Source organism: Podarcis pityusensis (genome assembly GCF_964106645.2).
Source record: "Podarcis pityusensis genome assembly, chromosome: 1".
In the NCBI taxonomy this organism is placed as follows: Eukaryota; Metazoa; Chordata; class Lepidosauria; order Squamata; family Lacertidae; genus Podarcis; species Podarcis pityusensis.
Window position 1 is genome coordinate 103,854,314 of NC_138028.1, and position 26,455 is coordinate 103,880,768.

Below are 26,455 nucleotides of genomic sequence, written 5' to 3' on the forward strand. Positions count from 1 at the left end.
CTCTCTCCCTCTGCTCAGAAAATCATAGTGGGGGAGTTGGGATACAGTAGGCACCCCTAGCAGAAAGAATTCTCAACACATTTGCCAAGTTTCCAATTCTCAGGATTCGTTGTGGGCAGTCCATGGCGCTTAAACTTCTAAGCTGGCTTTCTTGGTAGTTCTTCTGCCTTGAAACAAGTCAACTGGCAAGGTAGATTTTCTTTATGCAGACGGAGCATAGTTGCCTCCAGGAGAAACACGCTGTATATTTGCTGAGCTTTTATAATTTGGACAAAAACAAAACTCATGATGTTTCACACTGGTTAATTATTACTTGGCAACCTTCATCTTCAAATACCTTTATGAATGTTCATGAATAATCACAGAAGGTGGTATTTATTATTGCCATGTAGCACATCAGACTATAAAGACATTGATTTATTTCTTTAATTTCTCTCTCCAGACTACGAATGATAATCGAGATTAGATTTGAGAGGTTGATGTCTTGTCTGATCTCCCCCACCCTGTAAAAGTCTTGGCTACATAGTCTTGCTCCGTACTAGACTCCTAATGGGGTTATTTCTGGCTGGGTGAGGATAAATTTATTGTGATGGATGGAACTATAAATTATCCGTTTGCCCTCATTTACAAATTAATGGCTTGGGTCCCGAAATAAAAGTGGAAAGTCAAATTAAGTGGAGTCGGTCATCACCATGTCTGAGACCTGTTCAGCTTCTTTGCTTCTCTCCAGTTCCTCTTTCATTACCTTCCTCAGCAGTCCAACGTGCCTCTGCAAGTATTGCAAAGTAAGCAGACAGGACAGTTAGTTAACTAAGAAGGAAGGTTTATGGTGGCAGAATCGTTCTCAGTTCTAAGGTTCTCTTAGTGAAGGAGTGATCTGGATAGCGGTGGCCTGATAATAACCAAACAAAAAGCTAGCCACACTTTGCCTTTTAAATAGTTGCTTACCTAGCTTGCCCAATCGGCTGTAGGTACTAACTGTTGATGGGCAAGGCAAGGAAGCAGAACATGCCACTATATTAACTGAAGTGGCTAATCTAACCGACTGAAAGGTCATTCTGTCTTTTGGACAGTAGAAATCGGTACAGCTCCAATCTTCTTATGATTTTTAAAGAGTATCATCCCACCTCACTCTCAGAGAGCTACTAAATATTTCTTGCGCTGTCTGAAAGTAATACTCCCTCCTAGAGAAGTTAGACCGGCTCCTTCCTTGCTATCTTCCTGCTGGCAGGTAAAGCCCTTTCTATTCCAACAGGGCTTTGGGGACTGATTGTTTTTGAGGACAGAGCAGGTGCTGTGATTTTTAAAAAATGATTATTGGATTTTTAAACATTAAAACAACACTAATTGAATTAAAATAATTATTGCTTTCCCCCATGTTCTTAGCTGGTTCTGTTTTATCTGTGTAAGCTGCCTTGAGTCCCGAACTGGAAAATGGCAGGGTATAAATAAATATAATAGCAATACAGTTGAAAGTTTTTCTTTTGGGCTTTATTCTGCAGAATGCGGTATGAGTAAGTGCAGTGACGCTCTGGATGATAGGTCTTCAGTTGGGCCCCCTGCTGCGCACTCTAAACAGCAGGGCTCCCACCAAAACAAACAAGCTTTTCATCATAGTAAAATGTCCTAGTGTTTTGACAGCTTTGTCTGGACATCACATTACACTGTACTGAAAATGGAAGCGTTTGAGCCAATGAGAGTGCAGGAGTGGTGTTCAGTTATTGACCCGGCACTTCATAGTTTACATTTTCAGTTAGGTGGATCCCCTGAACTCTTTCTGACTCAAGACATCAGATGGGCATGAAGCTTCTCTTGTCATCGCTTGATGTGCATCACACATTATGCAAATCCTTTAGCGCTTACTGGTTCCATGCTCTGCATCTTACAGAATCTCTGAGTCTTTTGAAAGTAGTACTTAATACAGGTGGATCTCTGTTCAGCTTTATGGAAGCCAAAAACAAGTCACAAATAGTTGTCATGGGACTGGGCCCTTCCTTAACACACCTTTAGTTGCTGGAAGGTTGACACATTTTGCAGAACTAAAGGTGTGGGGAAAGGATAAGATTGTGAGTTCGTATTTCTCTCCCTCACTCCCTCACACACACTTATTTAGGGTTATTTTTTCCAAACAAAAAGTATGTATATCCCACTTTTTAATCAGTCTTCAAGGTTACCAACAACAAATAGTGATCATAAAAAAGAAATATGAAAGTGGTGAAGAATAACAGTGCCCCAGACCAGAAATTAGCTGGACTGGTCTCTGCTCTCCAACTTAGATCAGTGAATTTCCCAAAGTCACATTAAAAGAAGAATTGGGTTTTGCCATGCTCTAGAAAGCAGATGGTGATTAAGGTTGCAATTCTAAGCCTTGTTAAATATGATAGAACTTACTTCTGACCAGACAAGGAGTAACCCATTGATTATTTTGTCCTCTTTGGAATTGGTGTGTAACATCTCAGCTCTGTCCTTAGACATTGCTACACGAGGAGCACGCAAGCGAGAATGGCCAGCTCTTTATGCAATAAAGTATATTTCTCTATTCTCCAGGCTCCTGCTTTACCCAGACGATGTTCCAAATGCAAGCTTTGGTTCAGTACAAGTGGCAACCCATGCTTGGCAGCCGTTCCTGAATTCTTCTGCCTATAGTGGGAATGTGTGGAGTTCAGTTGCAACCTGCCTTCAAGTCAAGTGTGGCTGAAGGGCAGGTTTCCTAGCTCCTGACATCTTCTGGTGTCCCAGGGTAGGAGAGGGGAAACAATGGACCTCCCTATTAACAGTTCACGATAGGTGCCAGAAATGCCACCTGTCCACATGAAATGGGTGGGGTTAGCCACACTGTGTTTATCCTTTTTTACTACCTCAGTTAAGATGAAGCAAAGGAGATGTGTACTCTTGCAGTGGGGAGAGTGAGAACACATTATTTTGAGGCAGTAAGAGAAGCACATGGAAGCTCTGAAAATACATAAGGGAGATTGGCTCTGAAGGTGCGTTTCCTGAGTTTAATTCCTCTTCTCATCACCATCTCCTTTGGTAAGAGGCAGCCTATCTCTTAAAGGATTGTACGAGACTGGTGGTTCATCACAGGTGATCTCAGGATGCAGGGATGGCCTCACAGGGATGGTGCCCTGTGTTGGCAGAATGAGATGTGAGCATACACACACCCATCCCTGTCTGTTTCACCCCTTTCTACTGCTGTCAACAAATGAGTAAGATAAAAATCTTACTAATGAAATTTTGGAGTAGGATAAGGGAGTTGTGCATGCACTGTCAGGACAATTGTCATCAGAGGCAGGTTTGAGAGGTGGAGGCAGACCACCTGTTTATCTCCTCTCTGTTCATTTGGCATGTATAGGAAACAATAAGACTCTCAGAATAGAGTGGGATGGTTGTTCTTTGTGTGTGTGAACAGCTCCTTCTGTTGTCCTGTGTGGTAGCCAACATTTCTCTAGAAATGTTCCCCCAAAGTGTAATAAGCAGAACAGAATTCTAATTAAGGACATTGCATATTTGCACAGTCAGTTAATTGTTCAGAGAATATTTTTGAAAAAGAGTTTTAATTTAAATAGCTTTTGCTGTTGGCAAATCTGTTTGCTTATGTTTGTGTGTGTGTGTTTAATGGTAAAATAATAATGTCTCCAATTTAACAATAATGTCCTGGGAACCTAAAATAGAAATGTTTGTTTACAGTGTATTTATGCAGTTTGTTTATGAGAAGGTCACACTGCTCTGTAACTTGTTCTGATTGTTTCCAGATTTCTGTGTTGTAATAAATTGTATACTATGTTGAACTAAATATCCCCCCCCTGCAATACAGAGTTGTATCCAGTTCAGCCATTTAAGAACGCCCAAATTTAGGATGCTTTGGAAAGGTTTATTTCTTTTAGCCTATTTGAAACCAAGGGCATTCAATGTGCAAGACTGTGATAAACAGACCAACAATAGAGGAACTGGTGGGGCTTCAGATGTTGCTGGACTACAACTCCCAGCATTCCCAGCAGCATGGCCAATAGGGATGCTGGGAGTTTTGGTCCTACAGCATATGGAGCCCCACAGATTCCCCATCCTTGAAATATACCAAGAAAGCTTGCTAGCAAAAGGGTTCCCAGATTTGCTGGTAGAGTCCTATAATATGTGGCTGTGAGGTGTTCCCACTTGGCTTTTAATTAGAATTTCATCACTTTCCTCAGAGCTATTGTAATGACTGGTTACAGTGCAAGAAGATTTACGGGCATAAACGTAAGGCATAAAGTTCAACAGCCAAAAATTGCAATAAGGAATGTACAGTGTAAACTCTTTCCCCTCCTTATCAGCAAGTGCAATTAAGACAGATGATTTCCATAGTAGTAAGCATCCTACAAAACCTGTCTGTTACTAATGTTAAACTTGGCTACTCTGAAAGTGCTAATCTAGAATTTCTTGATGGTCTGAACTCTTGCCCTCCACCTCTGCCCAAGAGGTCCTAGCAGATTATTTCTTCCACAGTTTACCTTCTGCGTTTGCTGTTTTATTTAAGTAATATTGGTCAAGAAATCAGTCAAACTTTGAAATTTTAGAGGAAGCACTTTTGATTAAATGTTATTGGGAGAGAAATGCCCCCAGAGCTAGGAGATGATAGGAGTGGCTGATCTGACAGTAATGTTCACTATTTATGCTTGTGTATTCAGAACAATGAAACTGGCACCGGATAAAGACATGGGGAGGAAATGGAGTCTAGGATGGTGCTCATCTGACATGGCTAATGTAGTTTTAGCCTTCAGTGAATAGAACCATAATTTCCAGGTCGTGGGAAGGAACCCTTCCACTTGGTTTTTCTCTAGTCAGACTTCAACTGTAGTTCTCTGTCCGGTTCTGGGAGACACACTTGAAAAAGGATACAGGCACAATGGAATGGGTTTAGGGAAGGGCAGAGAAGGTCAGCAGTATGGAAAACAAGACTTCTGAAGGAACTGGGTATATATAGCCTGGAGAAGAGAAAACTGAGGAAAGGCGCTTTAAGAGCACTCTTCAAATAAAGGGCTGCCGATACAATAAAGGCCCAAAGCCTTGTTCTTTACTGCTTCAGCAGACAGGATTAGAGCTTGCTGGCTTTAGCTGAAAGAGGTCAGATTTTGGTTGACCACCAAGAAATCTACTTGACGGTAAGAACAGTTCCTAGTGGTTTGTCCCTTGCTACAGGTCTTTGGGTGATAGCGTGCTCTGACAGTTGGGCAAGATTGTTCCATCCAGCCTGTGTTTCCCAGTTTAGCCTGAATTTGTTGATTTGGCCCCAGTTGCACTCGTTGACTTGCCCAATGGAAATTACCAATATGGACGCCAGCAGGGATTGGCAAGAGAGAAGTAGGTGGCAGCATATGCCATGCTTGAGCTGTGTTCTTTCTGTCTGCAAAGCTGCCCTTAAATGGAAAGCTTAAGCTTGTTTATGTAGCAAACCTACTCTTCTGTGTGTGGATGGGGAGATGGGCTGCTTGAGTACCCTGGGATTCTCCCCTGTTCTCCCTACGGGTCCATCCAGCTCAGCATTCAGTGTTTGGGGTCGGCTGATGTTTGTGTAGGGTCCAGTTCCATGCTGCATTCCAAGATCTGTTTCTGCCTGCGTTAAGGTACTTCCTCGTTTTCTCAAAATAATTTGTATGTCGCTAGAAGCAGTTGAGTGTGTGGCCCATGCCAAAGATTTGCAGTGTTTTGCGAGCCTTTGGTATTATATTGCATGCTCTTTCTCTCTTAAGTTAAATTCAACATACAAAAAAAGAAGTTTTATAGTAGTCAATTCTGAAAGCTACTAGTCAACTCTGAAATTTGCTAATCTTGTCTGCCGTCAGAAGCTAAACAACTGATGCTGATTTTCTGATTTCCTTCCTTTTTTTCTGGCGCACAGTCGTAAATGGGTGAATTTATCCAATGAAATGCCACTAAACCCAAAGCTGTCTTGGGATGGAGGGCAAGTATATGAAAATAGCCCGAAATCAGCAAAAAGTTTATACTTTAGTATTAGTATTAAATTTAGAGATGTACCTGTAACTGTGACTACATTTCTTTGAATCAGACACTTGTTCTGGGACATTAAGGGCCAACAGTGAATGGAGATGAAATGTGATGAGGGAGGATTGGATGCTACTGCAAATTCTTTGAGTAGACAAGATCCTGATCAAAATTCTCCTAACCAAAAGCGGATGAGAAGCAGAGTGGAGCTGGTCTGCACTGACAGCAGTAGCCTCAGGACTTGTGGCATCCAAGATTCCAAGGGGAAATGTGTGGCGCTTGTGTTTCTTTTCTCCTCGTTACAAAGCAATGCGCTTTGTAATTTTATATCCTGCCTGTCTTCCAACATGGAACTCAAGGTGATATTCATGGTGCTTTGAGGTGGACTCCCACCCAGACACTGGCCCAATCCAGACCTGCTTAGTTTCAGCCCCTCTGCTGCCTCATCTGCCTCCAGGCCGTACCTTGTTTGCTAATAATTATTTGCAAGGGAGCCCTTTTTCAGTGTATCTTGTGTGGTTTTGGGTTTTTTAAATGTGTGTTTGTTTGTTTTCATTGTGTATCTGAGCTGTATAGAATTCAGGGGAAGGTAGGGTATTATTGTTGTTGTTGTTGTTGTTGTTGTTGTTGTAAGAATATTGTTTTATGGGAAAGGCCCAGTAATGGAGAACTGGCGAATCCATGCTTTCTAGCTCTCGCCCTCACCCACAACAGTGTTAAGCATATTTTCCTACATGCAGTGGGGGATTAGATTAGAAAATGGGAAGCGGTTCTATACTCACCTCATACTTGACAATAAGATAAAGCACTTCAGTGTATAAGCCCCCAAAGAAAAGGTATGACATATATAGTGCCTAAGTAATTTTTGGAACTTTGTGTAGTGAACAATTTGTGACTGTACTTCAGTGGGTGGATTTGGAAGTCTTGCACCCTGCCTCAGATTTTTCAGGTCTTTGCAAGTGAAGAGAAGCAGTTGAAGAGAGTGTCTGTTGTTTTGTTTCCTGCCAAACCTAAGACTGAAAAAATATATAGGTAAAGGTATAAAAAAACACCATACAGAAGTTTGAGAAACATGCCAGTGCGCTGATTTGCCATTTAAAAGCTGTTCTGGAAATCTGTGAACCAAACACTTTAGCAATATGATTGTTCCTCTGTCTTTGAACATTGGCTTGTGAAAGGGGTAAGTGTTAAAATTTGTACCCTGCATTTTTATTTATTAACAAAGCACCCTAAAAATGGTTTACACCACATAAAAAAAAGCTAAAGCAACATTAAAACAACATTTGCAAGCAGAGCAGTCAATAAAAGCTTCAGATCACTCAGCATTTTTTGAATGTCAGAATGCCTAAAAGTATACAAAGGAGTGGCCAGCTGAATCACCACTTGGAGGGGATTTCCACACAGAAGGTATTCTAACATTTGGGATGGAGGGATTTAAATGTGACTTTATATTTCTGCCTTCCCCTTGTTGGTATTTTCCTTTCTTGGTGTTTTCACGTGCCTTTAGGCTGTTCCAGCAAAGCCCTTTTTCATTGTACTCTGTGCTGAGATTATTTACGGCCATTGTGGAGCAGTGGTGGTTGAGGTTTCTGTGCAATATGGGAGGCAGTGGGTTGGTGGGGATTAGAAAATGGCACCCAGTTATCCTGCTGGTGCATGGCAGTGCTGACAGCCTCTCTTTCCACCACTCTAACCCAGCATTCAAAACTCCCATTGTTGTAGGCGTGTTTTGTGACAGGGAATTTCATAAACGCGAGCAGTTTCTGAGCTCTGGGCACAGTACTGTGCCGAAGATTTCAGATTAAAATTGCCACTGTTTCTCGGAAGTAAATCCCAACTGAGTTCAGTGGGGCTTCCTCCCAGGTAAAATGTGCATGGATTGGGGACCTGAAAACTTTCTTTTAACCCCAACATGTTTTGTTTAGGTTTTAGTTGCCTTGTTTAATGTACTTTTAATGTATGATGTCCTTTTAATTTGAAATATACTAGCCAGTTATTTATGATTGTTTAAGCAGTGCATGTTAAAGTGTTGTCTATCTCAGCCTCTGCTTAAAATCAAAACAAATTTTGGACTGGGATCATTGAAGGAACCCTTAAGTCTTAGGTTTGCGAACTGGACACTCAAGGTGGATATCTCTGTCATCAGTTGTCTAGGCCTTTAATATGTGTTAATTGTGGTGCCAAAAAAAGAAAAGAAAGAAAGAAAGAAAGTGTTGGAAATGCAAAAAGGCAGATGGGGACTATTTCCATATGTGGTGGACCTGCGATAAGATAAAAAATTTTTGGGAATCAATGTATAATGAACTCAAAAAAATATTTAGATATACTTTCCCCAAAAGACCGGAAGCGTGTCTATTAGGCTTAATAGGAACAGAAATTAAAATAGAAGATCAAAATTTGTTCATGTATGCTACAGCTGCCGCGAGGACCCTTCTGGCCCAAAGATGGAAAGTACAAGATATACCAACTATACAGGAGTGGCAGGCGAAGTCGACAGAATATGCAGAACTTGCCAAACTGTCAGGGAGGATCCGGGACCAGGGAGATCAAAGATACCAAAATAACTGGAGTAAATTTATTGAATATTTAAAGAAGAATTGTAAAGAGGTCAAGACGCTAGCAGGATTGACATAATACCTCCAGTGTATAATAGTACTAATTTGAGAATGATGTGTGTGATGGAAAGAGGATAAATATACCAGTTGTGGGGAGGGAGGGGGGTCGTGACTCGGCAGAGTCAAAGGGAATGTATGGTGCTATTACAATTTGTTGGAAAAGAATATGTAAGGAAAACAATAAAAATTCACTTGGCAACAAATTGTGGTGCCAAAAAGATATATTTATATGAAGGAAAGGGGGTGTAGGCAGTGGCGTAGCGTGGGTTGTCAGCACCCGGGGCAAGGCAAGTAATTTGCGCCCCCTAACCCGTGGATTTTAGCAGGGGGCAGAGAGCTGCGAGTGCGAGCGCCCCCCCCAATGTTGCGCCCGGTGCGGCCGGCCCCCCCTGCACCCCCACGCTACGCCACTGGGTGTAGGGGAAATCCAGGGCTTGTCTGCAGAGTGGAAGGAAAGGAGGACCTTTTTCTGCCTTCCCACTTCCAGCCACTCTCTAAAGAATGGAGAAGAAGAGACCCTCTTAAGTATATTAGGAGGGGAGGGGGAGCATAGCTTTGTTTTTTGCAGTCTTCAGATGAGAACTAGACCATGTGATAAATGAACATAAGATTTTCGCTGCAGTTTATTCGTTTTCAGCTTTGTATTCTTGTTATTTAAAAAGTGCGGCTAGACATTCTGTTGCTGCGCCCATAACCTAGGTTTAAGGTGCCATTTAGCTCCTAGCTTTCATAGCTCAGTTTCTAACACGGCTCTAACCAATGATGCTATTGGTATGCAGCAAAGTCAGTTACTGTTCTGGTTCAGTGTGCCAGCAAGAACCTATGCTGGGTAAACTCGCCCACATACCTCTCAGTATTTTTGGTAAATGCTCTGTGGGGAAAATAGAGGATAGCAGTGGGCATCACTGCACAGGTTGTGCTATATAAATGTGTGAAGGAAGCATGGTTCTTGGTGCAGCAATTAGCAGGTATAAGATGCAGAATTATCGCAGAGGAATGATGCAAAACTTTTTTTAATGAAAAATAGGTTACCTCACTGACTCTCTTTTGCATGTCAGTACATTTGTCCTAGGGCACTTACCTGAAACATGTCAAGCTTGAAATCTGAGCCTAAGGACAATGCTCATAGAGGAAGTTAACAAATTATAGGCCTTGATCTGTTGGGACAAATGACATTCTGGTTTTCATTTTCTCTCCAGATCTCTCTGTAGTGGGCTGCTGCTTGATCCTGAAGCTTATTTCTAATAGGCAGCAGGGACAGGTTTAATCTTTTTCTCCACCTTTGGTAGCTGCTTGTAATGTGTTGCAAACCACAAGGACCTGATAATTGCCAAATTTGTGCTATGACTAGTGCCACCTTGGAGAAAAATGTAATTCTAGGTATATCACACAATATGTACACTAACATTGCTTAGTGGCGGAGAACCTGGTGGACAGACCATAGGGTCCAGTGGGTGCCTTGTGCAAGTATCGTTAATGAGTTTGGTTCGGAGGCATTTTGGTGGCCGTTAACATAACCCACATCTCTGCCAAGCAGCTGCTTAGTGGTAGTAGGGCAGGGGGAATTTCAGAGCAGAGAAGTAGAGGGAGGGCTGCTTAACCCCATCCTGCCTGCTGCTTTACCCCACCCAGGGTTGGTTTATTTCTGCTGTTTTTAGCCCACGCTTCGTTAAAACCATTAACTGGGTGGGTGGGTTCTGGACCCATACATGCAACACTGCAAGGCAAAGTGGTTGAATGCTGGAAGTCTCGGCTTCCATGACTTACGAATGCAAATACCGTATTTTTTGCTCTATAAGACTCACTTTTTCCCTCCTAAAAAGTAAGGGGAAATGTGTGTGCGTCTTATGGAGCGAATGCAGGCTGCGCAGCTATCCCAGAAGCCAGAACAGCAAGAGGGATTGCTGCTTTCACTGCGCAGCGATCTCTCTTGCTGTTCTGGCTTCTGAGATTCAGAATATTTTTTTTCTTGTTTTCCTCCTCCAAAAACTAGGTGCGTCTTGTGGTCTGGTGCGTCTTATAGAGCGAAAAATACGGTATCTTATTTGCAGACATGTCAAGGATTATTATTTTTTACACATTTCAGAATATGTCATCAAAAAATATTGTTGAACAAAGACAGCATGCTCACCAGCTGTAGGCTCCCCCACCCCCCATATTTTGCAAAACTATGTTGTGAAAGCAGGTAGTGCAAATTTGCTAAATTGTGCTCCAGACAGAATATAGCTGTTGTCTTTGCAACCCATTTTCTGCATCTAATGTGGCCCTGCAGTACAACCCAAATGGCTTACGTGTGTATTTGAGTTGAGAGTATTGGGATGAGGCTTCATTTCAAGAACTAACATGCATTTAAGTTGGTGTTTGTGTTCAAATAGGTTCTATCATGTTCAATATTTCAGTGCCTTGATCTAGCTTGAAGGAATGTCGGCTTAAACTCATTCTTCCATGCTTCCAGAAGCAGCACCAGAATGATCAGCTCAGCTGAAGCTGCCGTTGCTGGCTGGCTGTGTCAGGATGTTGTTTTAAAGGTTTCTGAATCAGTGAGTATGGGCTCCTTTCTCCCCACCTGCTCTTTTTGCTCCAGGGCTGTGTTAACAAATATAAAATATTCATTTGATTCTTGCTTACTGGAAATGAAGCTCCCAAATTATTAATGTGATAAGACCAGGGGTACAGTCAAAAAAGGTTGGCCCAAGAGAGAGAAAAATTGCCTTGTAAATGTTATATATATATCCCCCAATATGTGTGTACACTAAACTTGTGTTTGTTGCATCTCTAAGGCCACATGCACATGTTAAAGGCTGCCATGTGGAGATCTTAACTGCAATTATTGTTTTTATGAGCTGTGAAGGAGGCTGTTTAATTACAAACTCATAAAGCATTTAGAACAGTTATCGGGGAAGTCTGTTGTTGTTGTTACCTGCCCTTCACCACATGCTCTCAGGGCAGGAACATTGGCTGATGAGCATAGAGTCATAGACCTGGAAGGGACCCTGAGGGTCATCTACTCCAACCCCCTGCAATGCACCACAGGCATCTCTGCAGGTGCTCAAACCACCAACCTTCTGGTTACCAGCCAGACCCACTGACCCACTGTGCCACATAGGACTATCAACGGGTTACATTTCTGACCACAGCCTCTTACTTCCAGGAGCTCCATAAGTAAAAAATAAAATAAAATAAAAAGGTAAAGGACCCCTGGACAGTTAAGTCCAGTCAAAGGCGACTATGGGGTTGTGGCGCTCATCTCGCTTTCAGGCCAAGGGAGCTGGCGTTTGTCCGCAGATAGCTTTCCGGGTCATGTGGCCAGCATGACTAAACCACTTCTGGTGCAACGGAACACGGTGACAGAAGCCAGAGTGCACGGAAATGCCGTTTACCTTCCCGCCACAGCAGTACCTATTTATCTACTTGCACTGGCGTGCTTTCTAACTGCTAGGTTGGCAGGAGCTGGGACAGAGCAACAGCAGCTCACTCCATCCCGGGGATTCAAACCGCCGACCTTCCGATTGGCAAGTCCAAGAGGCTCAGTGGTTTAGACCACATCACCACCTGTGTCCCATATAAGTACAGAGCCTCTCTCAAGGGAAGGGTAGTGGCAACCTGAAGCAATGTAATTTTATAATAATCTGAATAAAGTCGCCTTATTTTTGAGGAGCCTGAATTCAGATTTGGTTGCGCTCACTCAGTTTGGAGTAACTTCACTGGAATATTCTGACCTAGTAAATTTTGGATATGGGGACTATTTTTGGATGCGGATATACCGTGTGTGTGTGTGTGTGTGCGCGCGTGTGCTTGCTTGTTCCCCAAGCAACGCCTTTCCTCTTAACACTTGATTCTGGTTCAGCTACATCTCTGCTTGATCTTCTAACCACCCATGGTTGGGTATGTGGCCCTCCCTCCTTCCACGTTTCAGAACCTCACAACAGTTACTGTTATGTCTGCACCAGACACTTTACATATTGATAGTTGAAAGTGGATTTTCAGGGTGTATTTAGTTTTGTGGAAATGCCAGCACAGTTGTACCATACTTTTCTGTGTCTTAAGCGCCAAAAAAATGAAAGAGAGGAGAATTTGGAGGGCATTGGGTGCCATCCTAAACATGGCAAGAAGACCAGGCAGCGTTATATTCGCACTGTTTTGTACTCTCTGTATAAGAGCTGTACTGTCTCATAATCCAAGTTCCCATTGAGCTTTATGTACTTGGAAACAGAGTCACATGAATTCCTGAGTTCTGGTATTCTCATGATGAAAAGCAAGTGGCATTGTCCTTAACTGCCATGTTAAGTATTGTTTTGGGGAGGGGGTGGCTGTATACCTGAGTCCCCTTCTAATTCTTCAATCTAGCATAGCTTCAATTCCTGGACTAGCCAGGCTAGCTTCCTGGTGAGGTCATAGTCCTCGAAGGATAGACCATTAAGGCAACGAAGGAAGTCACTCTGTAGCAGAAGTGAGACCCTGCGCAGGAGTCCCTGGTTGGCTGGGAGGCCTCGGGCCTTTCTATGCATGGTAGCATAAATTTGGCAGGCCCCTGGACCAATACCCCTCCTGCCGGGCTTGGGCCTCTGAGGCCTGGGGCAAGTGTATCTGTCTTCTCTGTACCGGCCTGGCAGAAGAAAAATGAAATGGCCACCCTCCTTCAACTCTCTGGTAGTTTGAAAGACAAAGGCAGAGTTGGGAGTTGAGTTCACTAGAAGCTGGAAGGCTGCAGGCTGGGCAGCTGGGAGAAAAGCCATGCCTGATTTCCCTTGAAACCAAGGCATTGGCTATGGGAGAACAATACCCTCTTGTGGTGTTAAGATTGAATATATGTGTAAATAAACCATATATCCTAAAGACACCACGGTCTCCACCAGGCCTGTGCAGGCAGTGGGGTAGCCAGGTACATTTGGCCCAGGCCTCTGAAGCCTAGGTTGGCTGGGGTACTCCACCTGGGGCCTACCAGACTTACACTGTCATGCAAAGAACTTCCCATGCCTCCCAGCCAACAAGGAACACCTACCCTGGGCCTCAGACAAGCACTGCATGGGCCTAGTCTCCACTTTCCCTCATTCCCAGGAAACCGAACCCTGGGTAAGTGTCTAGAACCCCTGGAATCATGGGTCATTTGGAGGCTGGGGTGGCGCAGAACAGTATTAAACTGTTGTGGAATGGTCCTTCCTGGTAGATTATATGCATGTCTTGGGATGCCGTTTTAATGTTTCTTGTTCATCATTATCATCGTCGGTTTATTTATATACTGCTTTTTGGCCAAGGCCCTTAAACAGACTACAAAAGAAAATACAGTTAAGGTGTGTGGTAGAGGCAAATACAATAAATCAATAAAAGTATGCATCGCTTTTGTTCTTGCAAATAATGCACTGCACAAATCAATTTGCAATCAAGTAGATGATCTGATTCCTGTTTCAGATGACTGCCAGCTCCTAGAGATTTGTTGTTGTGGCTGTGTTTTTGTATTTCACTTTCCCTCCCAGAAAACTGTGTATATCCCAGGGGTGAACGCTGCTTGTAAAGAGATCCACTTCCAAGCAGGAGGGCTGCAGCTTGTAGCCTGCCATGTTGTGACAAGCTGGAGAACTCCTTATTAGTAAGTCTCTTGGCAGGGAAAAGTTCCGGTGTTCACCTGGTAGGCTGGAAACACTGTTAGCAAGGAGAAGCACTTGGGGGGAAAGGCAGTTGTCTGCTCCTCTCGCCGTGGAATTATTTGCAGCCTCGAGCTCTTCTGAGCCAGCCAGTCTGCTTGGAAGAAACTGCCCCAGTTTGCCTTAGTGTCAGCCTGGGTATCACCTTCCATCTGATTTTACAATAGATGAGCAAAGTACTTTCTTTTCTTTTTTTAAATGAATTTTTATTGTTTTCCTTACACATTCTTTCCTAACAAACCATAATAATACCATACATTCCCTTTGACTCTGCCGAGTCGTGACTCCCCTCCCTCCCTACAATTGGTATATTTAACCCCTTTCTATCGCGCACACCATTCTCACAATAATACTATTATACATTGGAGGTATTATGTCAATCCTGCTAGTGTCTTAACCTCTTTACAATTCTTCTTTAAATATTCAATAAATTTACTCCAGTTAATTTGGTATCTTTGATCTTCCTGGTCCCGGATCCTCCCTGACAATTTGGCAAGTTCTGCATATTCTGTCAACTTCACCTGCCACTCCTGGATGGTTGGTATGTCTTGTAATTTCCATCTTTGGGCCAGGAGGGTTCTTGCGGCAGCCGTAGCATACATAAACAAATTTTGGTCTTGCATTTTGATTTCTGTTCCTATTAAACCTAATAGACACGCTTCCGGTCTTTTGGGGAAAGTATACCTAAATATTTTTTTGAGTTCATTATAAATTGATTCCCAATTTTTTTCAACCTTATCACAGGTCCACCACATATGAAAATAATCCCCATCTACCTTTTTGCATTTCCAACCTTTTCTTTCTCTTTTTCTATACATTTTAGCTAATTTTACTGGCGTCAAGATGGCAGTTGATGCCAGATGAGCAAAGTACTTTTTAAGTGGCAGGAGGAATAACCATCCTTAGATCAGTCTGTGTCCAGTTGTTACCAGTTTTGCGTATGTTCATCCCATCCTGTTTCCACAATTATCTGTGTAGTGGCAACAACTGATTTATGCACATACAATTGATGTGCAATTGCACACATGTGCATTGCACCAACCCAGAAGTTGCTGGAAAAGGGGCTGTAATGGGAGGCATATTGAGGTGGAGTGGGATTATGTTCACTCCATGAACACACACGGGGGTCAGGAGCGTAAGTCCCATACAAATCGGTTGTTGCCTATATATTAAAACACATATTCATGAGTTTCAACACAAATATCACATTGAAATATGCCTTTTAACTCAATTACATGCATTTCATCACAAAATATACATTTTAATTCACCTTGGCACTTTTTTAAACCAGGTGCCGAATCGCAAAATTCAAAGAAGTGCAAAAATGGAAGAATAATTGCATCTAATCCACCCATTAGTCCATGGAGCTGCTGTTTCCAACAGAGTTCACAGTAATTGAATTCCTCAAGTATTTGTACCCATGAGAAGAGCCCTGCTGAATCAGTCCAAAGGCTTTGGGTTCAGGTTCTGGGTTTTGCTGGGATCAGAGAAGTTCCCAGAAACCAGTACTTGGGAACTGTCAAGTTGGTGACTTCAAGAAGTATGCATTTTGTTCTATTTGAAACTGAGTGTTATAGTTAATAGATAAAATGTATATTTTTACTTTCATATTTGAATTACAAAATATACAGTGTTATCTTGACAAACTTCAGAGCCCTGCGAAATGGAAATGAGAAAATCTTTTGGAGGATATGAATAACTTGTCAGTGGTTAAATGTGCAAGTAGAAGTACAAACCAGGTTATCAGATTCGGGAACAAGGCCTTTTTCTATGGTGATTCCACATCTCTGGAGAGATGTCTGCTTGAGTTTGTTGTTGCTCAGGTACCAAGAGAAGGCTATCTTGTTTTCTTGGGTCTTGAAAAAAAATCTCTTCAAGGTTTAACTAATTATTATTGCTTCTGCTTTTACTTTTGGCTACTTGTTACTTTATTGATGATTGCTCTTCTAGAATATTCACGCCTCATGAAATAAGCTGCTTTGGAACACTAATGGTGGAGGAAAAACAGGACAGGAATACAAATTTGGTTAGATTAGAAAGGTTGCAAACACACTTTGAAGCATGCCCCACCCTAAAAAGAAACCTGTAATTTGTTAAGAGTGTTGGGAATTGTATTTATGTGAGGGTTTTTGTGTGTGTGTGTGTGCACATGTGTCTCTAGAATATCCTTTAAAAGTATGGTGTGTATGTAGCCAAAGAGAGCACATTCATGAGCGCTTGAAAAAATGCCCTTTTTAGCTCCATGAACTCCCCTTGCAACTTGTAATTAGCAGCAAGACTAGATGGTCCACTTTTTCATGGAGTAATTAGTACACTAATTGTGTTTGACTGTTTGACCATACTTGCCTGCTGTAATTGAGGTAGGACGGTGAACTCCTTCACCATGTCTGCTCTGGGTCTTAACCAATGACTATGTGATATAATGAAGCCTGCAAAGATGTCAAACCAGCTAGAGTGTGTTTGACCTTTCCCAAGGCTTGGGAGAAAGGGTGGGGGACAGGAAAGGAAAAAAATGAGTGGAGGTGTTGGGGAGGGAGATTTGTTGAGAAGAGAAAGACATGGAATGATTTTTGTCTGTTTAAAATGTCAGCCAGCCCAGGCATGGAGAAAAAGTGGAAGTGAGACTGAGCACCAATACAGAATACAAGAATGAACAAAAATATAAACAATCAGTCCTGTGTATTTCTATTTAAAGGTAAGCCCCACAGAATCCAAGTGTGTACAGTGGTACCTCGGGTTACATAGGTTTCAGGTTACAGAGTCTGCTAACTCAGAAATATTACCTCGGGTTAAGAACTTTGCTTCAGGATGAGAACAGAAATTGTGCAGCGGCGGAACAGCGGCAGCGGGAGGCCCCATTAGCTAAAGTGGTGCTTCAGGTTAAGAACAGTTTCAGGTTAAGAACAGACCTCCAGAACAAATTAAGTTCTTAACCCGAGGTACCACTGTAATCTTAAAGTTCAGGAGAATTATGGAATCTAACATCACTGGTGCGATATCCCATCAACTCCTTAGTTTTCATCTGGTGGCTTCGAAACCACAAGTGGGACACACTCTGACCTATGCTGAGTCACAGCAGTGGCATCACTTGCTCCCCCCACCCTTCCTAAGGAAAGGCATGGGGAGGCTGACTAGGGGCAAAAGGATGATTTGCTTACATATATATATTTTTATAAGTATGAAAAAGAAAAGGGAATTTCAGCAGATAGATTCCTTTTTCCTCAATCCTGGATGGCAAGCTAGTTTGACGTCTTATGGGGAAGTCCATAGCTGAGTGGTTGAGCATCTGCTTTGCACGTTGAAGGTTTCAAGTTCCATGTCCTGCATTTTAAGAGACCCTTCCTGAAACCTTGGAGAGCCTCTGTCAGTGGTGACAATACTGAGCTTGATGGACCAATGGCCTAGCACAGTGTCTTCCTATGTTCCAAAGCTGTACCAACATTCCATCTGCTGTGCAGCCATCTTGGGCTTGCCGATTGTAAGGTCGGCAGTTCAAATCCACACGACAGGATGAGCTCCCGTTGCTTTGTCCCAACTCCTGCCAACCTAGCAGTTCGAAAGCATACCAGTGTGAGTAGATAAATAGGTACCATTGCGGTGGGAAGGTAAACGGCATTTCTGTGTGTTCCAGCACCAGAAGCTGTTTAGTCATGCTGGCCACATGCCCTGGAAAACCTTTCTGTGGCCAAACACCAGCTCCCTCGGCCTGAAAGTGGAGATGAGCACAATACCCCATAGTCGAATTCGACTGGAGTTAACTGTCCTTTACCTTACCTGAACCACTTCACATAAACCACTTCTAGTGCTGTGCAAATAAAAGTAGTAGTGATATAGTTGGAAAATGGCTTCAGGACCGAGTTAATGGAATATCCAGTAGTAATGCTAAATCAGGACCAGTGTGAGATTAGCACTTGAAATATTTATGTGTTAAACATATGGAAAAACTCTCCTTATTTAGCTGGCCATCAGCATTGACCTTTCGCGTCTTATTTCTGCATCACTGCTTGCCATGCATATGTTTCTCAAGTAGTAAATACAATTTTGGTGGTTTTAATTCCGGGCCTGCTCTTTATCCTTATCAAATTTCATCCAATTTATTCCTGGCTGCTGCTCTCCAATTTATACATGCTTTTGTCCTTACCTTTGGTGAAAACAAAACGAAACTCTTCCAAATACAACAGTAACAGGAAAAGCCTTGGTACGTGCTGTGAAACTACACCATGTGATTATTATTACAGAGGGGATTTTTTGGTCTCTGTTTTCTGTAGTTCCAGTGATGATTACAGCAAGGTACAGCGAAAAGTGAGATTCTGAGAAATGATATGGCAGCATGAATTTTGTGTTGTTCTGGGAACAGTTGCTTCCATTGCATCGTAGCGTTCCACTCCATCACAGCAATTTTTTGTTTCTGCACCCCAAATCAAATTTGCACCAAGATGGCTATATCTAAAACAATGTCAGTTGTTGCCTAACAGGAGTGAGGTAGGGGCTCAAGGACTACAGTGGGATTGCAGAGTGTGCTGTCAAATTATTTACTGTTCAAGTCCATTGCATGGCATCTGACGGGGGATCATACACAATGCTTGGATTTCTTCTCATTGCCACATATTTTTCCATTGTAAGCATGTTCCACAGCAAAGCTGCCGGAGGCCTGATTCAGACATGCAAATACTATTGTGACTTGCCGTGTGTGTGTGTGTGTGTGTGTGTGTTTGGGAGGGGTTTGAGATTGAAAATTTGACCTGCCTGGAGGTTGCCCCACTTGACTAAGGGTGTGTGAGATGTTGCTTGCTGAGGTATCTTTGATAGCTTTCACCACCCCACCCCCAAAATGATATTTAGAAAGGATTGTGGAAGCGGCTCCATTTTAAGGGATTGGTATGCTAGTGTTGCAGATGGCGCCCTCACTGGACTTAGGTGAAAGCCGAAAGGAAATGCAAAACTATCGTATTTTTTGCTCTATAAGACTCACTTTTTCCCTCCTAAAAAGTAAGGGGAAATGTGTGTGCGTCTTATGGAGCGAATGCAGGCTGCGCGGCTATCCCAGAAGCCAGAACAGCAAGAGGGATTGCTGCTTTCACTGCGCAGCGATCCCTCTTGCTGTTCTGGCTTCTGAGATTCAGAATATATTTTTTCTTGTTTTCCTCCTCCAAAAACTAGGTGCGTCTTGTGGTCTGGTGCGTCTTATAGATCGAAAAATATGGTACTTGTATGCAGGATCACTAGCCATTTGAACTTACTTCTAAGCCACCACCTCCTACAAGATGTATCAAGGTGGTGTACAGCAATGTATACAAATGCAATGGAGCATAAAATTCTATAAAACAATGCAAATTTAAATGTGGACGGCATCATGCTGACTCCTTTTCTGCTAAGTCAGGCTTCCTCAAACTGGGCCCTCCAGATGTTTTGAGACTACAATTCCCATCATCCCTGACCACTTGTCCTGCTAGCTAGGGATTGTGGGAGTTGTAGGACAAAACATCTGGAGGTCCGAGTCTGAGGAAGCCTGTACTAAGTCATGATTTAGCAACACATGGAAGGAAAAGTCTGGGCAACAGGGCTTGTCCTCCTTTTGGCACTGCTGCATGGTGGAATTTGAAAACCCTTTGGTTTCTTTTAGAACTCATCTTATTGCAATGTTTGTACCCAGACAAATTGCTATTAGTTTTCACAATGGTTTACGAAAATAAGCCAACTTTAAACTATGGTTAATGGAGAAAGCTTCCTTTCACAAATAATAGTTAAGATTGACCACTGTTTAGGGTTCCGATGTAATGCTATAAACTGTGGTTAAATGGAAATGGAAGCTTCCCATTACTTTGCCGAACAAGAGAAGGAGCTGAGAGGAGGAGCATGGGAGCCCCTGAGGCTCATCATAATGGCTTAGGGTTACATGCTTATTTATTTGTTTGTTCATCTCGCTTATTAATCACTTCCCACAATGTATTTCAAAGTGATTTATAAGTTTGTATATAAAAACAGTTGAAATACAGTGGTTGCATTCATATTTTGTTTAGATTCAATACAATGGTGTTGCATCATGTTAGAATTCTGTATGCAAAGCCTTAGCTTCTGTTTTTCAAACAAATTTAAGTCTCTGGAGCCAACTATGTGTTGCAAACAAATGGATGTAACTGAGTCCAAGCAGAAGAAAATAAAATAACAAGAGGGCATTTGAGTGGAGAAGCAGTAGATGATGTGAAGGGACCACTTAAATCAGGGATGAAGGGTATCTGCACACCACATGTTCTTAGACATCTCCAACTCCCATCAACCCCAGCTAGTAAGGTCAGAGATGATGGAAGCCTCAAACCTTTCCTCCACCTTTTCCCACTCAAAACTACCTTCTTTCCTCTCTTCCCCAGTGCCGTCTGAAATGCATGTTCATAAACAAGAAAGTTGCTACTTCTGGATAGTTTTCCTCTGTCTTCTGCATTCTGCTGCTTTGATAACAATCATAGACCATAGAAATGTTTATTAAATCACCTTACACATGTGAAAAATAAGCCACAGAGGAATGATAATGTCAGAATATGGCATTATTTATGGATTAATGTTTTTAGGCAATTGTGTTGTTTAGTTCAAATCCCTATTTCTGCACCTTGATAAATTATCTTAATTTTATTCTGAGGGTGCTGTGTGAGTGGTTTCTGTCACATAAAAAAAACATTTTTCCACACCAAAAGCCATATGAATTCCTGGTAATCTGCCTGCACCAAGTACTGCAGTGCCACTAGGAAGAAAAATATTTCTTAGACTTCAAGATGAACATCTTAGGTGATTAATTATTAGATTGGATGAACTAAATTATTACTTGAAAGCCTAAAACAGGTATTTTTAGGAAGTCTGTGGTAATTGTTGAAGGGAAGTTGACACTATACACCACAACTTTTTCACACAAGATCCTGTGAAATCCTTAATGCATGCAAGAGTTTAGATCATAAGAGACTTACAGAACAATCCTGCATTATTATGACACTTAGCGTTAATAAGGGAAAGAGAGAATTCTGCTCGAATGTCTCTGTAATGTGATTAGAGGATTATTTGGATGGGCCAATGATAAGATTAAAAATAAGACTAATTCAAGTTGGGTATACTTCTGCTGATTAACCATGGTCTTCTATACTAGAACAGTGTAGAGGCCTGGAGTCACATTTGGAAATCTAAAATTCTGGATGTCACAAAATACCCAGTTCGCAAAAGAAAAACTGGTGCTGCTCAGAACCCTCCCACCCTGCAAAACATCCCAAGGGGTGAAACAACCACAACTCCCAAAAAAAGAAAAGTAGGTAGCACCCCCTGTAATGAATCCTCAAACCAAACAACCAAGAGGCTATTTGAAGATGCTTTGCCTGGAATGTTCCCATTTCTGCAAATGGGTTGTGGACCAGACTCTTAGCAAAGGACCATCTGAAGGTAACAAATCAAAGGCCGGTTCTGGGAATGGGTCTGACGGGGTGCCACGAGACACTCTGCAAGTCCTGTCCGGCATTCAAGAGGGATTAAAAGTTTCATTACAGTTGATGTTGTTACTCCAGCACATGAAGGAAGTCTCTTCTGCAGTTTATTATCCCCGGCCTTCTATTGTTTCCTGGGCTGGTGATAGCAAAGACAACATGTCGCCATCTTAATCAGATCTGACAAATGGACAATTATGTTGCTGCTTGGCGAATTTGCCGGGTGACTTCAGTAGCTCCATTTTCGGAGCAAAAGGCCAAGGGAGGGGGAACAGGCCTGCCTAACGTTGGGGAAGATGTGTTGCTGCTTGCAGCAAGCTGGGTGAGGATGAGGGAATTTCAAGTTAGCCAGGATTTCATGCCAGAATGTTAGAAATAGTTTGCATGCAGGCTGAAGGAACTAAGCATTGTGCGGCATTTTTTGTTTTCCTTTAAAAACCTACTGTTGCTGTACTGATAATTACCCCTGTAGCTCCCTTGCTTGATTATGGATTGATTGCTTTTTGAAACAGTTATAAACCACTTGATATTTTACAACTCTCTAAGCAGTGTACAGTGTAAAACAAAAATAATTTTAAAAAATGGCACGAAGCAAGGAAAAAGAAATATAGAAGTATATAAAAAACAAATAAAACAGGTTTTGGGGGGATTCAAACACATAAAACAGGCCCAATTTTATGAGTCAGGGACAGCCTATAACTGAATATATTTGTTTTGGAGATACCATTATTTGGCACACTTTAGTGTGGCTCAGTTCTCTGCATAAATTATGCAATACTTTGGGTGGCATGGACTAGCTTGTTAGATATTTGAACATAAGCACTTTGCCTCTCTTTGTAGAGGGCTTGATGACCTTCCTTTCCTCTCCAGCTACAAAGTCACCATTAGCGATGCTGAACGTCAGGAATAGCTAACTTGTGGCCCTCCAGATGTTGTTGAACTCCCAACTCTCATCAGTCCTAGCAGGTAGGGATAATGGTTGCGCTGAGAGTTGTAGTGCAACCATATTTGGAAGGCCAGAGGTTTCCTGCTCCTGCTGTACATAACAATAGGTAATATAGTGTAGGGTCTGGGTTACTTTGGTGGGCGAGTTCATATATTACAAGGGAAAGCAGGATCCCTGGATCTCCACCATGGGTTGACAATGCGATCTTTGGAAGGATAGTTTGATATCTCTGGTCACAGTCAGTAATACACTTTCATTTCAATGTGCCTGAAATCCTTCAAGACTAGGTTGGTGTGTGTTTTTAAGCAACATGGGCTCTTCCTAGAGGCTTATAATATTTTCAAGGACAAGACGTAGTAGGGAAGAAGAAGAAAAGGATGAATCAATCAGGAAAAGTGAGAATTAAAAATGTGTATTGGGGAGGCGCTTGATTGAAATGATAGAGGAAGAAAGGGTTTGATGTTGGGTGGTAGGAAACAGCAAGAGAAGAAGGGAATCGATTGGTACCAATAGAGGGAGAAGACAAGGTGGATATACAGTAGCCATGTTCCAAAGGTAAGTGATGCCGAGGAGAAAAAAGTCAGTGAAGAAGAGAGTGAACTGAGAAATGAGTAGAAAATAATGGGTCAATAAGCAGCATTTTAGATGATGGTAGAGGCTTCAGAGGAAAAAGAGCAGTGCTTGTGGAGAGAGTAGTGATTCTAGCTGTATCGATCATTTGAAAAGGAGAGGACTTGTCAGGAATATGGATATACGGCAGAGGAAAACAAGGGATGTTCAGAAATGCAAACTCCAGTAGTCTCATTTGATTGAAAAGAGTGAAAAACAGGTTTGAGAGGATCAAAAAGTTGTCAGAAAAGGAAATGAGACACAGAGAGAATACTACAGGGTGACAGATGACAATCGGAATGCAAGCTTTTAAAAACAGAATAGGTGTAACATAAGGGAAGGGGACGCAGTAAGTGAGAGTGAATCCATGGGACAGTAGATTTACAAAGATCTGTGCTGACTGCATTTGATAGGAGTTGGAGCCCCAAACCCCTGTCAGGCACCAGGTTGAGAATGCCCTAGAGCAATGCCCCTTTGGTGGAAATTTCAAGGTTGATTGCGAGAAGCATTATATTAGGGGATTGGACAAATAGAAGAATTTAAACACTCAGAATTCTGGAAAATCCACCTCTTTCCTCTGTGTGACAGTTGGCTAAGTTGGGCTTCCTTTGAAACACAGTCTCAGATTTTAAATTTCTTTTTAACAATTGGTTTGAAGTTGGTCTAGGATCATTAAGGATGTGGTAGGCTTTCCACATACTGTACTATTTTTTGGTGCTCTATCTTCTTGGTAAAAAAATGCTTCAGCCAGCACTGTTACTCAAGAACTGGTTATAATTTTTGTTTGTTTTTCTTAGTTTTCTGTTTTTGTTGTGTTGGCACTGCATAAGAGGACATGCTTTTCCCCACAATGCTTTAAGTCAACAAAATATCTGAATCGCATGCAGTGAATAACTGGCATCTACTAACCCCTTGGTTTCTCTCTCTTCCCTTCCAGTTCTTGCTTTGTTTACTTCATAAAAGGAACCCTCTTGCAAATATGAATTGCAAATAGATACCCCTCCATAGTTAAGTATGTAAATGTGCTTTCACTATGAAAGCAGCTGTGACTAAGACCCAGATGACTTGTCTGCTTGGCCTGGGGAGTTGGTGGTAATATGCATGCAGTATGTTAGAACAGCTCTGCCTGAGGGCAGTTTTAGTGTATTCACAGCTCCCTACTCTATCCCTCGAGAGTTTGTAGCTTGCTCTTTTGATCTGCCTTTTATCTCTCCAGTTTCTGCCTCCTGCACTTTCAAGCTTCCTAGGGCACAGCTGTAAAGAGGGACTTGGTGGCCATGTTTCCAGTCATAGTCATTTTACTGTTTTTTTCTGGGCTGGAGAAACCATTATGACATACACACTCACAAAGCAGCAGATTGCATTGGATTGGGCATCCTTCCTTGAACCTGGACTAATTGTATTAGCATTAACTCTTGTAGTAACAGCTGTGGTGACTCTTGTAGGGCACCCTGTAATTTCTTGCCTAATACAATTGTTCTTTTGCACTGTGGTCATTTGTTTGCCACCCAGAAAACTATTGTTACAGCAGGCAGCTTACAGAATGAGTGGAGGAATAAATAAAGAACACATCCCCTGTATTTCCTATTATGTAACATACAAGATACTGTACAAATGGCTAGGGTTTTTTTTGGCAATGACAGGACAAAACTCCCAAGTCTGGAACTGTGCATCAGCCTTTGCAGTATGTTACTGGGATAAATAAACCATCTTCTATATTTTCTGGTGTTGGTTTATTTTGATCTGGGGTGGCAAATTTGGTGTTTGCCGGGCAGTGTTGGGATTCTAGTTCCCTTCAGCCCCAGCCAGCCTGACCAGTCATCAGTAAATGGAGTCTCAACATCTGTAGGGCCACACTTTTCCTAATTCTGTAATACTAGAACCTCACTGGAACTCAACTTCCGGGTATAGGACGGTATATAAATTCAGCAAATAATAATTAAAACTTTGAGAACCGCCAGCAACCATTTCTAGCATTCAGGCCTTCTACAAGGATACCAACACATCTTTCCATTATGTTTATGCAGGGCCATTCACTGTATGTGCCCCCTTTTGTACTTTGTTCTAACATCTGAGGCCCTATTACATGTAGTCGTGTGAAGATTGGCAGGTATTGAAAAGGAGCAGGGCGTTTTTCCCTTTTGCTAGCCTTTCATGTCCTTCAGATGCCGAGTTAAAACATGGCTCTTCAGTAAAGTCTTTGGGCCTGGTTGATAGCCTCATTTATTTGCTTTTCCTGGTCATTGATTTCTATCCTGAATTTTGCATCTTTGAGAAGCTTTTGATGTAATGTTTCAACCCTTTTAAGAGAAGGGAGATGGCTTTAGTTCTGCTAGCACTTCTTTCAGTGCCCTGTTCTCCATTGGACTGATGTCTGAAAACAGGAGCCAGCAGCATGTCTGCCCTAAAGGCTGGCACCAGCTCTGTCGCAACATTTCTTACTAGCATTATGGATTGGAAGGATGAGGCTTTTAGAAGAATATAAGGAGGCCATTCACTTTCTGTTGAGCAGGGAGAAGAATGTGATTGCTGCCAGGTAGGTAGGAGGGTGAGATCTGCTTGCCAGCTGGAGATCTGCTTGCCAACCCTCCAGAACAGCCAGGCTTTCCTGGGAGAGAGAGAGAGAGAACTGATCAGGCTTCTGTATTTGTTGATAAAGCTCTCATATGAGCCATATTCACTCTTTCCCTCAGACTTGTATGGGTGAGGAGTAGGGATACTGGAGAAGTCCAAGGAAAATGGGAGCAAGCAGAAGTGGCCAATGTTGGCTTATTCATCATGTGTCCAGAATGGAAACCAACTCAGTGAATATGATTGGTATTTGCTGTCGTTGCTTTCAGTCCACAAACGATACATAATTGATTGCATTCCCCCACTTCCTTTGCATTGCATTTGCATTAAAATGAATGGAGTGGAATAAAGTAATGTCAATGAAACAGTGCTATGTGCAGTGAATATGAGCGGAAAGGGGAACAGTGCCTTCTTGCATACGTAGTGAGAAGCGTGTGGGGTTGTCCACCAACCTTTTCTCCCTTGAAGCACATGCGAGTGGGAAGCTTCTCCCATCACTGTGGCTTTGCCCATGGCTTCATCAGGTGCAGTTCCATTCATCCCTCCAGAATGGGATGGGATGTGTTATTTGAATGAGATTTGGAGGTGTAAACATAACTATGGCCATTTTACCCCATGTAATCTACTCCATGT

General features: G+C 42.3%; 1 protein-coding gene across 2 annotated transcripts in view; it reads left to right on the forward strand.

Moving 5' to 3' along the window:
* LYPD6 (LY6/PLAUR domain containing 6) overlaps window positions 1–26,455 on the forward strand; it is a 57,627-nt gene that overhangs the window by 13,518 nt on the left and 17,654 nt on the right. The window contains exon 1 of one of the 2 annotated variants that reach the window (XM_081009546.1): window positions 11,051–11,134. The exons of the other annotated variant lie outside the window; for it this stretch is intronic. The gene's annotated coding sequence lies outside the window, so the exon portion shown is untranslated. Of the gene's footprint in view, window positions 1–11,050; window positions 11,135–26,455 lie in introns of those variants that run through there. 2 annotated transcript variants of the gene reach the window in all.